At 49.7% G+C, this 17,209-nt stretch overlaps 1 protein-coding gene across 5 annotated transcripts in view; it reads right to left on the reverse strand.

Moving 5' to 3' along the window:
• The window catches only part of LOC102411148 (protein FAM169B), an 88,222-nt gene that overhangs the window by 48,166 nt on the left and 22,847 nt on the right, over window positions 1–17,209 (reverse strand). The window lies entirely within an intron of this gene.

The following is a 17,209-nucleotide window of genomic DNA, read 5'->3' on the forward strand; positions in this document are numbered from 1 at the left end:
ATCACGTCCGAGACACTGGGGCCAGCAGTTTCCGAGAGGCACAGTAGAAACCGCACAACTGTACTTTTAAAAGACAAATAGAATCCTGATCAGAACCCTCTGGCTCTTACCACGTAGGACCTGGGAGACTGGACCCCTGCAAAAGGCTGAGCCATGGTGTCAGCAATCAACAGGTCACTGTGGGTGACAGGCCAGCCTCACTGCTCTGATTTAGTGCCCATCTCCCCCCGAGTGACAGGTGACCACAAAGAAGATGCCAGTAATGGACTGTATTCTGTGACACCCCAAGGTTTCCCAAACAAGTTAAGACAGTGAGGCTGACTGACTCCCAGTGGCCTGGCTTCATCAAGGCTCAGCAGGATGAACTGAATTCTACCAGCTGGGGCTGAGTTCCCGGACGCACAAATGGCCCAGCTCCCCAGAGGCCGCTGAGTAAGTCTGCATCCTTGCCCCTGGGAGTCAGTAGCCTGCAAAGAAGAGAGAGTTAAACAAGCTGCTGCAATATGGAGCAGGACGTGATAGACGCTGGAATCAAGCTGGGAGCCAGAGTCCAGAGGACCCAGAAGAGGGGTCAATTCTGCTGAGGGGCTGGGAAATTAGAAGACGCTTGCTCCTTGGAAGGAAAGCTATGATCAACCTAGATAGCATATTAAAAAACAGAGACATTACTTTGCCAAAAAACGTCCATCTAGTCAAAGCTATGGTTTTTCCAGTAGGCATGTATGGGTGTGAGAGTTGGACTATAAAGAAAGCTGAGCACCGAAGAATTGATGCTTTTGAACTGCAGTGTTGGAAAAGACTCTTGAGAGTCCCTTGGACAGCAAGGAGATCCAACCAGTTCATCCTAAAGGAAATCAGTCATGGATACTCATTGGAAGGACTGATGCTGAAGCTGAAGCGCCAATACTTTGGCCACCTGATACAAAGAACTGACTCATTGGAAAAGACCCCGATGCTGGGAAAGATTGAAGGTGGGAGGAGAAAGGGATGACAGCGGATGAAATGGTTGGATGGCATCACTGACTCGATAGACATGAGTTTGAGTAAACTCTGGGAGTTGGTGATGGACAGGGAAGCCTGGCATGCTGCAGTCCATGGGGTCACAAAGAGTCGGACACAACTGAGCGGCTGAACTGAACTGAACTGGGAAAGCATCCACAGGAAGTTAGCCAGATCAGGTTCTGGATCGCCGGGTAAGGCGTCAGAACAGGCAGAGACGACAGGGGAGGGCAGGGTAACCCTCGAGAAGAGGCACAGAGCCGTGCAAATCCAAGGCCACACTCAGGACACCTCAAGCAGTGTGCTGGGCGAGGCTTAAACATGGGCGAGGCAGAGGGGCAAACATCGATTATAGCAAGGTTGCAGCAAACACGGCTAATGTGTAGAAGCCCATCACTTCCCTACATGCCAGCAACAGACAAGTGGAATTTGAAATTACAAACAATACCATTTACATTCAGTTCAGTTCAGTCGCTCAGTCGTGTCTGACTCTTTGCGACCCCATTTATCACAGCACGCCAGGCCTCCCTGTCCATCACCAATTCCCAGAGTTCACCCAAACTCATGTTCATCGAGTCAGTGATGCCATCCAGCCATCTCATCCTCTGTCGTCCCCTTCTCCTCCTGCCCCCAGTCCTTCCCAGCATCAGGGTCTTTTCCAATGAGTCAACTCTTCACATGAGGTGGCCAAAGTATTGGAATTTCAGCTTTAGCATCAGTCCTTCCAATGAACACCCAGGACCGGTCTCCTTTAGGATGGACTGGTTGGATCTCCTTGCAGTCCAAGGGACTCTCAAGAGTCTTCTCCAACACCACAGTTCAAAAGCATCAATTCTTCGGCGCTCTGCTTTCTTCACAATCCAACTCTCACATTCATACATGACCACTGGAAAAACCATAGCCTTGACTAGATGGACGTTTTTTGGCAAAGTAATGTCTCTGGTTTTGAATATGCTATCTAGGTTGGTCAAAACTTTCCTTCCAAGGAGTAAGCGTCTTTTAATTTCATGGCTGCAGTCACCATCTGCAGTGATTTCGGAGCCCAAAAAATAAAGTCTAACACTGTTTCCACTGTTTCCCCATCTATTTGCCATGAAGCAATGGGACCAGATGCCATGATCTTAGTTTTCTGAATGTTGAGCTTTAAGCCAACTTTTTCATTCCCCTCTTTCACTTTCATCATTAGCACCCCCCAAAAATGAGATACTTAGGCTTATACAAAATGAAATATTTTCATTTATATAATCTAAGAAATATGTATAAAAGCTATACAAGGAAAATTATTTACAAAACTCTGATGAACAAAATCAAAGAAAAACTAAATAAAGAGATATTCTGTGTTCTTGAATAGCAAGCTTCAATAGTATCAAAATGCCAGTTCTTCCCAACTTGACGTATAGACGCAATACAGTCCAAATGAAAATTCCAAGAAGTTATTTTGTGGATTTACCTGAAATGATTCTGAGGTTTACAAAGAGAGGCAAAAGACAATACTAGAAGAGAACAAACCTGGAGAATGGACACTACCCAACTTCCAGATTGCAGTAACCCAGACAGTACAACATCAAGGGAACAGACAGACCAATGCAACAGAATGTAGAGCCCAGAAACAGACCTACATGAATGTAGTCAACTTCTACGTAGTCAACTTTGACAGAGGCGCTGGAGAAGGAACTGGCAACCCCCTCTGGTATTCTTGCATGCAGAATCCCATGGACAGAGGAGCCTGGGGGGCTACAGTTCATGGGGTCACAAAGAGTTAGACACGACTGAGCACACACGCATGACAGAAGAGCAAATGCAACACAGGAGAACACAGATAGTCTTTCTAACAAACGATGCTGGAACAAACGGACATCCACATGCCGAGAAATAAATCTCAGCACGTAACTTTCACTCTTCACAGACGCCACCTCTACAAACATAAACCAGTGCCGACAGAGAGAGGAAACAGGAAGCATTTTGGACACGGCCCTGTGGACCTTGTATGAGAGAAGACAGGGCTCAGTGCCAGGCGGGGCTCAGCGTCCAGCTTCTTCAATTACTAGCTGCATGACCTTCACCCCCTGCCCCACCTTGGGTCCCCCGTCTGTTGTATGGAGCCCTCAACAGCCTCTTAACCTAGCCTTTACACAGTTTTGGTGAAAGAGCTCACTTCACTCAACTGCTTTACCCAAAGTGTCAGTCATTTCCAAAGACTTCCTCCACCTGCTTCAAGTGTTGCTCTGGGATTCCAAAGAAGTATGAAAAGCCCTTGTTATTTGCTGGCTTTTGTCAGGGACACAATGGAAGCTCTTGCTAACACTCTGTTTCTTCCTGGGAGCTCCCTTGCCAAACTTCCTGTTCTGGTTTGCATGGGAAATGTCTGCCTTTCTTCTCCACCTTGACCACTACCATCCTGTCCGCCACCTCCCAGTGTGAGTGTGGACACGTTCCTCCCCACCACGCTCGGTCCTTTTCCATCAGGGAGCGTTAGCTGACCATCATGTTCCTGGCTTCCTCCTCCCAGGCTTGTGAGGACAACCATACCTGATCAAGGCACACACTTTCACCTGCCCAGAAGCTCCCAAGATTTTTAAACCTTTCACCTTGCCAAAGATTTCTTAATGGAGCTAAATCCTTTTTTATTTAAATATCTTTAAATAAAACAATCACCTTTTAAAAGTTGGGTGAGGGAGAGCTGGTTGCCACCCGTCACCTTGCACGGGGCGGGGCTGTGGCAGTGGGGAGCTCTCCTGAGAAGGACTTGAAGGAGCAAGGAGCAGCACTGCAAGGATCTGTGACATTGGCGGGGGACGGTGGCCCACGTGCCCTGCTTGCTGGGCCTCCTCATGTGCCAGCACCGAGGTTAGGGGAGCAGTAGGGTGGTTCAGGGCCCTCCAGAGGCCACAATTCTGAAGCACATGGTCATCCAACCCACATGCTGAGTAGCTATTGTGAACAGAGCACATGATAAAGCCACCAGAGGAATGCAAGTTAGACTCTGGCTTAAGACATCTACAACCTGGAGGAGGAGACAGCACCTGGGACATGAAGCACCTCCAGCCATGGAGGCCTCTGGGGCCACACCCTACAGACCATCAGTGGCCACCATGCTTCAGAGGAGGAGAGGAACACGATACTGTTACTGATTTAAAGTAATAATATTTTCCAGAACCACATGTCCAAGCACCTACCAAGCACCTGGTTTGTTTTTTTTTTTTTTTCCCCTCAGGTGAGGCTCAGAGGGGTTAGGAAACTCAAAGTCAAGTGCCTGCAAACAGCAGTGTTGGGACTGGACATGAACTGGGTCTCACAGGTTTTAGAGCGCCTGCTCTAACCACTATACTCCAGGGGCAGAATGGACAGAGAGATGGATGACAGAGCCAGGAGCAGGCCCTGAGAAGGCTGGCAGAGTAGGGAAGACAGAGTTGAGAGGAGAGGTGAGGAGCTGACCAGGGAAAACACTGATGAGCACAGAGAGGCCAACAGGAAAGATCTTAACAGAGTGAGCCTCATTCAGCACTTTGAGATGGGAAGGAGGTGATTTATTCATTTATTCAGCAGACACTTGACACCAGGGACCCAGGACAGAAGACATTGCTCAGCAGGAGCAAGACAGACCACCAGGCCAGGACCAAACACACCATGAGCAGCACCCCAGATGTGAGCAGCATCAGGCAACCACTCAAGGGCCGTGTCTTCATCCATCCATGCAGCTGTGACAGAACACCATGTATGACAATACAAGTTTACTTCTCACACTTGTGGAGGCTGGAAGTCTGAGATCACGGTCAGGTTCCGATGAGAGCCTTCCGGGCCACAGACAGCCAACTTCTCACTGTGTCCTTACGTGGCAGAAGGGGAAAGGGAGGCCTCTGGGGTCTCTTTGATAAGGGCGCTAATCCCATTTGAAAGAGCCCCACCCTCAAGACGTAAGCACATTCCAAACGCCCCACATCCCAACCCTATCACCTGGTTTAGGATTTCAGCATATAAATTTGGTGGGTGACACAGACATTCGGACCATAGCAAGCTATCTGGAAGGAGTGGGGCAGAGTTCCAAGAACAGGCACGAGCCAGACTAGGGTCCGACGCTGGGGTGCCTGGGGACCAGGCTGAGGTACTGGCTTTGTAATAAGTCTCTGGAGGAGTCCAATCAATGATAGACATGATCAGAGTGGTGGTTTACGAAGAGAACATGTAGGTTGGGCCCAGGTGGGAAGAATTAGCCCTTTTGTGATTAAGAAGAACAAAAACAATGCTTGAGAAGATCACACTGGATTTGGGGGCGGGTTAAGGCCGGAGCCAGGGAAGACGATGGAGGGTATGAAGATCTAGCCAAGAAGTGAGGCAAGGCTGAGCTCAGCAGTCACGCTGCCGGGAGAGGGAAGCCGGGGGGCAGGGAAGACCACCTGTGAGCCAAACTGGCCCTAAGGCAGAAGAGACAGGGGAGGTGGGGCTTGAGCAGAAGGAAGTGGGTGCTGCACCAGGAGGCATTGAGGATGTGGGAGAGGTGTGAGACAGCGAGGTCAGCGTGGCCAGTGGGACACACAACCCGAGCTGAGCAGAGTCAGAGAAGGTCCATGCCCCAGGCCATCACAGGAGCCCAGGAGGGAGGAGTTTTCACATGTGTGCATATGCAAGCCCACAGACAAACACACACACCCCCTGCATGCATGCTATGTCGCTTCTCTGCAACCCCCTGGACTGTAGCCCACCAGGCTCCTCTGTCCAAGGGATTCTCCAGGCAAGGATACTGGAGCGAGCTGTCATGCCGTCCTCCAGGGGGTCTTCCCAACCCAGGGATCAAATCCTCACCTCTTACGTCTCCTGCATTGACAGGTGGGTTTTCTACCACTAGCGCCACCTGGGAAGCCCACACACCCCTTACCTCCCCACAGTAATTGCCAGTTGTTCACGGACTGGCCCCCGGTTCCCACTTCTTCAATCACAGCTGAAGGAGCTTCAGGCGGGTCTCCCTGCTGCCCCGCACCCTCCTCCCTCGGTTGCTCCTCCAGAATCTAAGCCACCACGGCCCTGTTACAAATCTAAGAAATATGTAGTTCCCCCAAAATAGAGCACAGTTAAACCAAAGTGACAGGCCATCTTCCCAAAAGCAAAATACACGTAGGAAAAAAAATGCTGAAAAGTCCTGGCAGAGGACAGCACATAAACACATTCCAAGGCATTGCATGACTTTTATGCAACATTGACTGGGCCGGTCAATAATCTGAGGGGAGGGGAAACATACACGAGTTGACATGGCAACGGTCACATCACATTACTCGGGCTACCATTTCCATACAGATGTCTTCCTTAAAGGAAAACACTTCCCCACATGCCCTGTGAACTTGGGTGCCTCTCTGCCAGGGAGAAGGGAACATCTGGTTTGCCTTGTATCTGCATCAGCCTCCCTGTGGGTCTTAGGCCCTTCTTGCCTTCAGCAACTTGGTTTCCATGAGTGGAGATTTTAACTCAAGGAAGATGGAGTGAGATGGGGGTGCCTGGATGCTGAGGCCCAGATGGACTGCAGGGTGTTGGAGGCAGAAAGAAACCCACTCTGGAGCTAGTCTCTCTAGGAAAGGCATCTTCAAAATCATAGGCTGCACCCAGGCCAGCACAGCACATTTCTCAGGCCTGGAAACAGAGGGAAGTGCAGACAGCCCAAGCTGTAGTGGTAAAACCCTCGGATGACTCAAAGAAACACCTCCCAGCCCAGACAATGGCTCCATCCTTGACACTCAGAATATTTTCCTTGGAGCTTCCCTGTTTTCCAAATACCATCAGTCCCTTGGTAAGAATGACATGTCTCTGTTTGTGGGATGCTGTTTTCCCCTACACTGACATCCAGCTCACAGTGAGTGCCATGAATTAACAAGGAATAAAGAAGGAAATCCCAAACAATAGCCAACATGTGTTCCCAAAACCCAGTGCTTTCACTGCAAATAGATCTTCAATCTGCACCCGTCACAGCCCAAGGAAAACAGAACTCCTGTGATTTCCAGCACGGAGCTCTCTTAGCTTCTGTGAAGTCAGGTCCTGCTCAACCTGGGGGCTACCTGACGCCCCCCACGCTTGCCCAACCACACAGGCACCTTAGCCACCAGGCAGAGCAGGTACTTAAATTGAGGCTGAATTTCTGAGGCTCTTTTCCCCCAAACTGTCAAGCCCACGTAAGTGGGATGCCCCTTTGTAGAAGGCGGGAGGATGGGACCCATTTCAAGTTGATGCCTACCTCCACATTATCCAAAACGCAAGCATAAAGGCATAAAAATTCATCATCCATGGAATCATAGGAAGCTGTACCAAGGAGGCTGGCTGCTCACCAGGTGGTCCCTGGACCCTTGAGTCTGCAGGGGTCATCACACTTCAAAGCCAGGAAAACTGCGATTACATCTCCGCATACCTCTCCTCCACTCCCACCATATTAGCCTGCTTTTTGCCAGAGAGACAAAAATCACTTCACCGACTCATGTCCGTAGGCTCACTCTGCAAACAGAGCTGGGTTTGGCCCCATCCCTCCCACCCGCCGGGAGGCCTGACGTCTCCCTCAAGGCACCCAGGGACCCAGGAGCTGCTCTGGCCGGGTCCCCTCTCCCTGAAGTTCAGAGATTCACAGTTCCTCCCTGACTCCCACTTCCCTGGTGACTCAGATAGTAAAGAATCTGCCTGCAATGCGGAAGACCTTGGGTCGATCCCTGGGTTGGGAAGATCCCCTCCAGAAGGGTATGGCAACCCACTCCAATATCCTTGCCCGGGAAATCCCATGGACAGAGGAGCCTGGTGGGCCACAGTCAATGGGGTTGCAGAGAGTCGGAGACAACCTTCCCTTTCTTATCCCCACTCCCATCTTATGGCCTTCCCCCCAACTCCTGCTCACAATCTGTGCCGCCTGCTCAGGGGTGAGGAACGTCCCAGAAAGACCCTTTCACTCCTACCGAAGTTCCCTGGGCCTCTCGGGGCACATCTCACTTCCCCACCGCCCACCCTTGGTGACCCACCACCCACCTGCCCCAAACGCAGCCCAGACAAGGCCTGGCCCTGGGCCCACCGTGTCGCAATCCCCGCCTAGCCCACGACAGCCACCAGGAAGGCGGCTCCTCAGCGGCTCTGGTTTCAACTGAATGTTTGCCTTGGCTCTTGCTGTCACTGCAGGCCTAGAATGGGCATGCTTTTCCAGGAAAAAATCATCATTTTTTGATTCCCTGCTTGTTTTTCTCAGGGTGCACATGACATGCAATCACCAAAAACCGTAAATAAATTAGCAGCAATTTGAAGGATGAGTGTTATGCTTGGTCACAAAATGTCCTGGAGGCGAACTGAGGGGGAGCGATGTTCCAATCACGGAAGCCAGCATGTGGTAACAAACACAAACATCCTTCCCCCCGCCTGCCCGCCCGCCCTGCTCCCCTGCCTGCTCCCCTTCTCCTCAAGGACCCTGCTTTCCATTTCTCAGCCGTGCCGCCTCCCCTGCAATTCACCCCCCTCCCTCCAGGAAGAAAGAGCCAAGAAAGGTTGCAGAGCGGTGTGCAGCTGGGACCTGGCCCACACCCAGACCCCGCCTCCAATTTGACAGCCCCCAGACCCTGCAGACAGCTCAGGTTGCCTCTCCCCAAGCTTTTCCTTCCAGATCACCCAGCACAGTGGGCACTATCACTGATTCAGGCCGGAGCCCAAGTGTCTCCTGGATTCCCCTCCTGCCTGCTCCAGTCCATCCCAAATCCTGTCATTTCCATCGGGTGAGCCCTCAGCCCCCTCCTCTGGGCGCCCTCAGACTCCTGGACCCCCAACACTTGTCTTCCCTTCTCTCCACCCTCTCTTTTGATCATGACTAAGACATTCCGCGAAGGACTGAGATCCAAAGGCAGGACGCTTCCTCCCACCCCAGTCCCTACCCAGCCTCCATAACATCACCAGGCATCTTGCCCACTCCCCCAGCACAGCCTCCCCACCAGTCAGGGGCCACAAGCACAGAGAAGGCTTTAAGAAAAGTGAAAAAAAGTGAAACTGTTAGTTGCACCGTTGTGTCCAACTCTTTATGACCCCATGGATTGGAGTGGGCAGCCATTCCCTTCTCCAGGGAATTTCTCCTGATCCAGGGTGCAAACCCAGGTCTCCTGCATTGCAGGCAGATTCTTTACTGTCTGAGCCACCAGGATCTCCCAGGCTTTACGAATGTAAACTTCAAAACATTCAGAGAAGGGGGTCGGCGAGACTCAGGGCCAGAGTCGCAAGGTGGGGTGCCGCCTGGGATGAGAGGGGCCTCCCTCCTGGGTCCCTAGTGCCTCCATGGGTGCTGCTTCAGGCCCAGAGTGCCCAGCCCTGCAGGGCAGAGTGGCTGTGTGCCCACTGCATGCCCACCAGCCAGCCTGAGGCTGGGAGAGAAGAGAGTCCCAGGGAGCGGGCAGTGGAGAACTTCTCAGGCCTCCTACTTTCTACGTTGGCCAGATGGGCACTTCCCTGACAAGGACTCCATGCTCCTCCTACACCTCGCAATACTCAAGAGTCCCCTTATTCTGGAAACTTCTGTAGCATTGTGGCATTGCATCTCTTACATGCGACTCAATTATAAACTCCCATTTTTAATCAGCCTCTGGGCATTCTTTGTCCTGCCTTCTAATCATCAACTACTAGGTTTTATACAGGAGGGAAAAAAGCCAACAAACAAACAGATATTGTCAGGAGAGCTGGAAAAAAAATCTGACAAGTTTCCTGACAAGGAAAACAGGAAGAGATCATCTAGGAAAAGTAACCGTGTGGCCTAGGAGCCCGCAGAGAGCTTCCATCAGAAAGAGCAAACGCTAAAAGGAAGAGCGTCAAGGGTGGAAGAGGCCCCCCACAGCCAAGGTCCCCAGGCCCAGCACAGTCCTGGAAGATCAAAGTATGAAAAGGCGGGCAGGGAGGAAGTCCAGGCAGGCCGGGAAGACTTTCAAGGAAACAGGAGAGCTGTCTGGGGTGGCTGGCCAAACAGAGGAGAGAGCCTGAGGCAGAAACACACCTTAGCCAGAGGCGCCAAGGGCCACAGGGAAGCCTCTTCACTGGAAAGGTGACAACCAAGGCGTGTCCGACTCGTGCAGCCCCACGGACTGCAGCCCGCCAGGCTCCTCTGTCCATGGGATTCTCCAGGCAAGAATACTGAAGTAGGTAGCCATTTCCTTCTCCAGGGGATCTTCCCGACCCAGCGATCAAACTCAGGTCTCGTGCATTGCAGGCAGATTCTTTACCAGCTGAGCCACAAGGGAAGCCCCAAAACGCTGGAGTGGGTAGCCTATCCCTTCTCCAGCAAATCTTCCTGACCCAGGAATTGAACCGGGGTCTCCTGCATTACAGGCGGATTCTTTACCAACTGAGCTATCAGGGAAGCCCCAAGAGCAGGGAAGGTGTCACTTATTATATCAATGAGGTGATTTTTGACCCACCCAAGGATGGCACCTGGGCTTCCCTGGTGGCTCAGATGGTAAGCAACCTGCCTGCAGTGCAGGAGACCCGGGCTCGACCCCTGGGTCGGAAAGGTCCCCTGGGGAAGAGAATGGCCACCTACTTCAGCATTCTTGCCTGGAGAATCCCATGGACAGAGGAGCCTGGCAGGCTACAGTCCATGGGGTCACAAAGAGTCTGACACAACTGAGCGACTAATACACATACAAGGATCACAAGGATGGGACCTGGTTGCCAGGAGAACCAACCATGTGATTAGAGAGCTTGAATTTTTGGTCCCATCCCCCAATGTCCAGGGGGAGAGAGCTTAGAGGTTTAATCAATTGCCAACGGTCGGTGATTTAATCAATCATGACTATGTAATGAAGCTCCTATAAAAATCCAAAAGGACTGGGTTCAGAGAGATTCTGGGCTGGTGAACACGTGGAGGCATAGAATCACACGAACCTCTGGCTTATAACCAGTCAGCCAGGAGGAACTGCATGGGCTTGAGACTGGCACCTAAAGTGGGGAGCAGGGGAGTCTGGTAGGACCGAAACCTTAACCTATAGACCTTGGTGGTCTCTCCAGGTAGTGCCCGAGTTGAGTTGAACAGAAGAACATCCAGCTGGGGTCTGGAGACCTACTTGATGCTGTGGGAAATCACCCACTTCCACACCCTGGAAACTGGATCTCAAAACACATTTCATCTGAACAGACATTTTTCAAAGACATACAGATGGCCAACAAGTACACGAAAAAGTGCTCAACATCACTAATAATCGGGGAAATACAAACCAGAACCATAATGAAATATCACCTCCCATCTGTTAGAATGGTTATTATCCAAAAGTCAAGAGATCGTGAGTGTTGGTGAGGATGTGCAGAAAAGGGAAACTTCATGCACTGTTGATGGAGATGTAAATTGGTGCAGTCATGATAAAAAACAGTATGGGGGGGGTCCCTTAAATTTTTTTTCAAACAGAACTACCCCTTGATTCAGCAATCCCAACCTGGGTATTCATCTAAAGAAAGAAAAAAACAAACTTGAAAAGATATATGCACATACATCTACACAAAAGCGTGGATAACAATTTTCACAGCAGCATTACTCACGATAGTCAAAAGGTGGAAAAACCCAAATGTCCATCAGTCAGTAAACAGGTAAACATAAGGTGGCAAATCCACACAGTGAAATAATATTCAGCCATAAAAAGTAAATGCAGTACTAAGACTTGCTAAAACATGGATGATCCCTGAAGGCATTATGAATGAAGAAAGTCAGAGGCACAAGTCCACACACTGCCTGAGTCCATTCAAGGGAAATGTCCAGACTAGGCAGATCTGCAGAAACAGAAGAGATCGCCTAAGGCTGAGGCGGGTAGGGAAGCGGGGTCGGTTTCTTTTAAGGGTAATGAAAATTAAGTGTGGTGAGAGATGCACAACTCTGTGAATACACTAAAAACCACTGAACTGTATGCTTTAAATGGGTAATTGTATGATATGTGAACTACAGCTCCATAAATCTCTGTGTGTGTATACATACATATATAAAGGAATAAAAATAGTCCTTCCTGTGGATTCAAAACAACTACACAAACACTGGAGGACAAAGCCACATCTTGACAACAAGTTTGCATTAAAATCCCAGGGGCTGGTTTACCCAGTAATGAGCTGTCAGCTGGAGGTGTCAGCTTTGGGCTGGTTCTGCTAAAATGCCGAGGTAAACAGAGGCGAATTTCGTGGAAACAGAACGTCCAAGGAAAGTGAGGCACGGTCTCACCAGCCACCCCTCTCCTCCCAGTTCTCTGGCGCCGGTTTCCCAGATGGCTCCTGGGAATCTTGCTACAGGACCGATGCTGACTCAGCAGGGCTGGGCTGGGGCATAAGCTCCTGCATTTCTAACAAGTTCCCCGCTGGACACCTGGCTGCTGGGCCACGGGCCACTCCCCTGAGCAGGAAGACAGGAAACCGAAGCCCAGAGGTGCTAAATAGCTTAACCCAGGCCACCCACTCATAAAGGGCAGAAGATCCACATCAAAGGAGAAGCAGCATGAGCGTGGCCGTCTTAAAGGGAGACGTGGGAGACACGGCAGCTGGCCGCAAGCCTGGGGAGATCTGCCATCTGGGATGGCCGTGCCACCTGCCTGGATGGCCCCTCTGGGAGCAGTAGGCCCATGAGGAGACATCAGACACATCCGTGTGGGCTCCTTAAGGAGCACATCCTAATGGAGCTGTCCCCAGAGCAAAGCAGGCTCTCCCAGGACACGGAAGCCCCAGACAAGAAGCCAGAGCCCCGGACCACACCTTCGTGATTCTGGCCTATCTCTAGTCCATCTTCTGTGTGCTCAGTCGCTCAGTTGTGTCCGACTCTTCACAACCCTATAGACTGTAGTCCGTCAGGCTCCTCTATACCATCGTCTTAGTCCTGCCACAAAAGAGGCATCGTGTGCTATGATGATAAAAATAAATCTTGCAATGACCAATCTTTAAATTCTAGCTAAGGGTACTCTGCTGGGAGACCTATTTCCCTTCTTTTTTTGAAGGAGATTAACAAGGGTTCTAAGTGTTACAGCCATGTTAATAAGAAACAGAAACTCTTTCCTTGATAAACAAGTGTTCTAAGTGTTACAGCCATGTTAATAGGAAACAGAAACTCTTTTCCTGATATGTTTAAGACGGAAATAAAATTCAAAAGATTATCCTTTTTCTTCTTCTGAAATTCAGCAGTACCACTTAAATCATCTTGGAAAGCACTGGGCCTAATGATCTACACGCCCTTTTGACTGTGAGCTTCTGGACCCCTGCCTCCCTTCTCTAAAGCTTAACAGCCCTAGTTTCCTCGAGCCTTGTTCAAATGGTTTCAAGCCCTCTCATCCCCCTGTTGCTCTCCACAGATAAGCACCAGTTTGTTTCAGCTGCGGCTTGAGCAGCACCAAAGAGAATGGGCTGTAATTGAGCAGGAACATCATCCTTCCATTAAGACAGCCCCGGTCCCGTCTGCTTCCCAGCAGCCCCCACTGCAGCGCCCGGGCCCCCTGCGCTCCCAAGGATGAGAATCGCCACCTGTTTCCTTTCCTCCACGTGGTGTAGAGGTGCAGCCTCCCTGGCCCGTCCTTTATCTCTGGCTGCTTGGGGACAGACTGCATGATATTCATCCAATGAGGCAGTTTGGGATTAGCAAAAAGAACAATGGTCTTACCATTAAGAGTGGTTCCAAAACAAATTAGATGGCCTTAGCGCGAGGTCGCCTTTCCCTCCATAAGGTTTGCAAGCACAATCTGCCAAGGAGGTAATTCAGCTGCTGAAGTCTGGCCGGCAATTGATGGGAAGGCCTCCCATTCTACAACCCTGTGCCTCTACAGCGCAATACTCAAAGACAGAGAAGAACATGCAAAGATGCTCCATGATGGAAGAATATTTCTAATCCCATGCCTGCTCTCTGCCCTGGATATTCCAAAGCGTCAGATTTTCTGCCACAGATCATTTCATCCTCACAGCTACTCTGTGAAGTAGCTAAGGTGTCCCCATTTTGCAAATGACTGAACTGAGGCTCAGAGAGGCCAAACCATTTATCTGGGTCACCCAGTTGGCAGAGCCAGGACGCCAAGTCTGTTGAGTCCGATACCAAAGTGCACATTCATCTCATTCTCTACAGGTCCCGGGAAGATATGAGAGGAGCAAAAGGCCATCAGCTGAGGGAATCTGGAATGCTAGGATGCACAATTTTGATTCAATATGAGAGGTAAGAAAAGACAACTTTTTGACTAGAGGAGTTATTTTTTTTTTAATCTTTGTAAACACTTGAGATCAGTTAATAATTTAAAAATAAGAGGAGTAGTGAAACAGGGGAAATAAATGAAAGCCAGGGTCCTGGGGGAGGTGCAGAAGCAGCTCAGGGAGGGAGGCTTCTGGCAGCCATTGGCTGTGTCCCCTGGGGGGCAGAAACTGATTAGAGAAACAGTCGAGCGTGAGCGCAGCAGGGAGCGGCCGGACAGATGGGATGAGGGCACGTGCCTCTCAGACCACCTTCAAGGAAAGCACATCCCCAGCTTCTTACAGGAGAAAGCTGGAAGGCTGCGTTACCGGCAGACCTCGTTCCACTGCACCGCACTTTACTCTGCTTCACTTTACTGCATTTTTTTAACAACAAATCAAAGGTTTGTGACAACCTTCGGCCACTGTCGTTTGCCCAATAGTAATTGCTCACTTGATGTCTTTATGTCACATTTTGGTCATTCTCATGATATTTTAAATTCTTTCATTATCATTACATTTGTTATGATGATCTGTGATCAGTGATTTTTGATATTACTTATTACAAAAAGATTACTATGATTTGCTGAAGGCTCAGATGATAGCTTTTTTTAGCAATAAAGTATTTTTAATTAAGATGTGTACATTTTTTAGACACAATGCTACTGTACACTTAATAGACAATAGTATAAACATAATTTTTCTATGCACTAGGAAACCAAAGAATCTGTGGACTCGTTTTATTGCAATATTCGTTTTACTGCAGTGGTCTGGAACCTCCACAAGGTCTCCAAGGCCTGCTTGTACTCACATCTTCACAGTATTCCGCCATGAACATTAAGTGCTTGCCACCAGGGAATTCACAACTCCGGGATGTCTTTCATTTGCTCACAGGGTTACCAGAAGTTACTGTGATAATTAACTCATACACAGTCTCATCAAACAGCTCTGATCCCTTTAGCTTCCATCTAACCACACAAACCGGAGAAGGCAATGGCACCCCACTCCAGTGCTCTTGCCTGGAAAATCCCATGGGCGGAGGAGCCTGGTGGGCTGCAGTCCATAGGGTCACTAAGAGTCGGACACGACTGAGGGACTTCACTTTCACTTTTCACTTCCATGCATTGGAGAAGGAAATGGCAACCCACTCCAGTGTTCTTGCCTGGAGAATCCCAGGGACGGAGGAGCCTGGTGGGCTGCCGTCTATGGGGTCGCACAGAGTCGGACACAACTGAAGTGACTTAGCAGCAGCAACCACACAAACAGGCTTCCCTGGTGGCCCTAGTGGTAACGAACCCACCCGCCAATGCAGAAGACTCGAGTTCCATTCCTGGGTTGGGAAGATTCCCTGGAGGAGGAAACAGCAACCCACTCCAGTATTCTTGCCTGGAGAATCCCATGGACAGAGGAGCCTGGCGGGCTATAGTCCAAAGGGTCACGAAGAGTCAGACGCGACTGAAGCAACTTAGCAGGCACACAGGCAACCACCCACACACACAAACACACAGACCTCCATGAATGTCACTGGAAAATTACAAAGGAAAAAGTGCCAGCCTTCTCGAAGGTCACAGCTAAGCACATGGCTGAAGCGGCATGTGTGGCAAGTGGCAAGAGGCTCTTTGGTACAACTGGCTGCTTGGGAGTCCACATGTCTCAAGCCACAGAGGGGCATTTACGTATGATGCCGGCTTCTAAATACCAGAGGAAAGAGCACAAGGTGTACGTAACACCTGAGCGCTCTTTGGAAACCATGCAAAACTTCAGCAACCATCACAGAGCCCAGCAGCAGGAAAACATTTGGAAACTTTATTTAAAGCTCTATGAAACATAAAGAAAGGTCCAGAGTGAGATTTCTTGGAGCTTATGAATATTTATTATAATACATTCTCGAAAACAACCGAAAAATTAAGTACAATGGAAATAGGAAACAGATTTATGAGTCAGTCATATGTTTTTACATTATGCAAATGCAGTTAAAGACCTTTAACCAGAATATTGTTAAATGCCAGAAAAAGGCAGAGGAGAGGGCTGCTGATATTTGGACATCCTCTTAAAATTGGCAAACGATATTTTCAGAGTGTTTTGACAATCTGTGGGCAACTCCTGTTACTTTCACTAACCTGGTGCATTCAAGGCAAAGTCAGAGTCCTGGGGTTATCCCAGCCCCCTTGTTCAACAAGGACTTGGCCAAACAGGAATAGGAAGTGTGCTAAACCTTGACCAGAAAGCTCTCACACTACAGTTCAGCCAACCCTAGCCCTGAAACAAGGGGGAGGCTTCACCAACATGCCCAAAACTCCAAGACAGCTAACTAAGCACATTTGTGTCCCAGGATTAGTAATGAGAGAAGCATTCACGATAGATGTGTGCTGAATAACGTTCTCGGGTCAAGGATGTGACTTTGGGCTTTATAACACCTGTGAAACAGGGCATCCTCTGACTACAGACCTCAGATGTACACACAGGGTGAAAGGCAAAAGTTCATCCCCAGGGGAGCTGGAGAGTTGAAGGAGGCCCCTTTGCAAAGTGTAGTTGAAGATCCCTAACCCCAGACTTTCAGCAGACACCACGTCCTTGAAGGAGGGGTAACTCACTAAGGGTTGGTTTGTTTTTTTTTTAATTTCTTATTAGGAAAGCAATATATGGTAACTGCTGGGAATCTGTAAAAACACTTTAAAGTATAATAAAGGAGTAAATTTCTAAATAGGATTGACCTTATATTGGGGCTCCCCTGAGGTCAGAGATGAGGAGCTTTGCTTCCAGATTGCTGGTGGCCTGGGCTCCAGACAGACTGATGGGCTGGAACCCTCTCCCACCTCACAGTGCTCACCACCAGCGGCCCCAGACCCCACCCCTTGCAGCTGCGAACAGCCATCCACGCGAGCTCAGAGCACTCACCCAAGAAGCTGAAATCGGTCACAAACAGGTGCTTCATGATGCAGAGGAAGAATAAATGTGCTACTGATTACATAAATTTCACCACCAGAAACAAAACCCCACCAGATCATCTCCTTGCAAAAATCCCCTACCCTGCACCAGCTGACCATCAGAGGCC

Source organism: Bubalus bubalis, chromosome 20, assembly GCF_019923935.1.
Source record: "Bubalus bubalis isolate 160015118507 breed Murrah chromosome 20, NDDB_SH_1, whole genome shotgun sequence".
Classification (NCBI taxonomy): domain Eukaryota; kingdom Metazoa; phylum Chordata; class Mammalia; order Artiodactyla; family Bovidae; genus Bubalus; species Bubalus bubalis.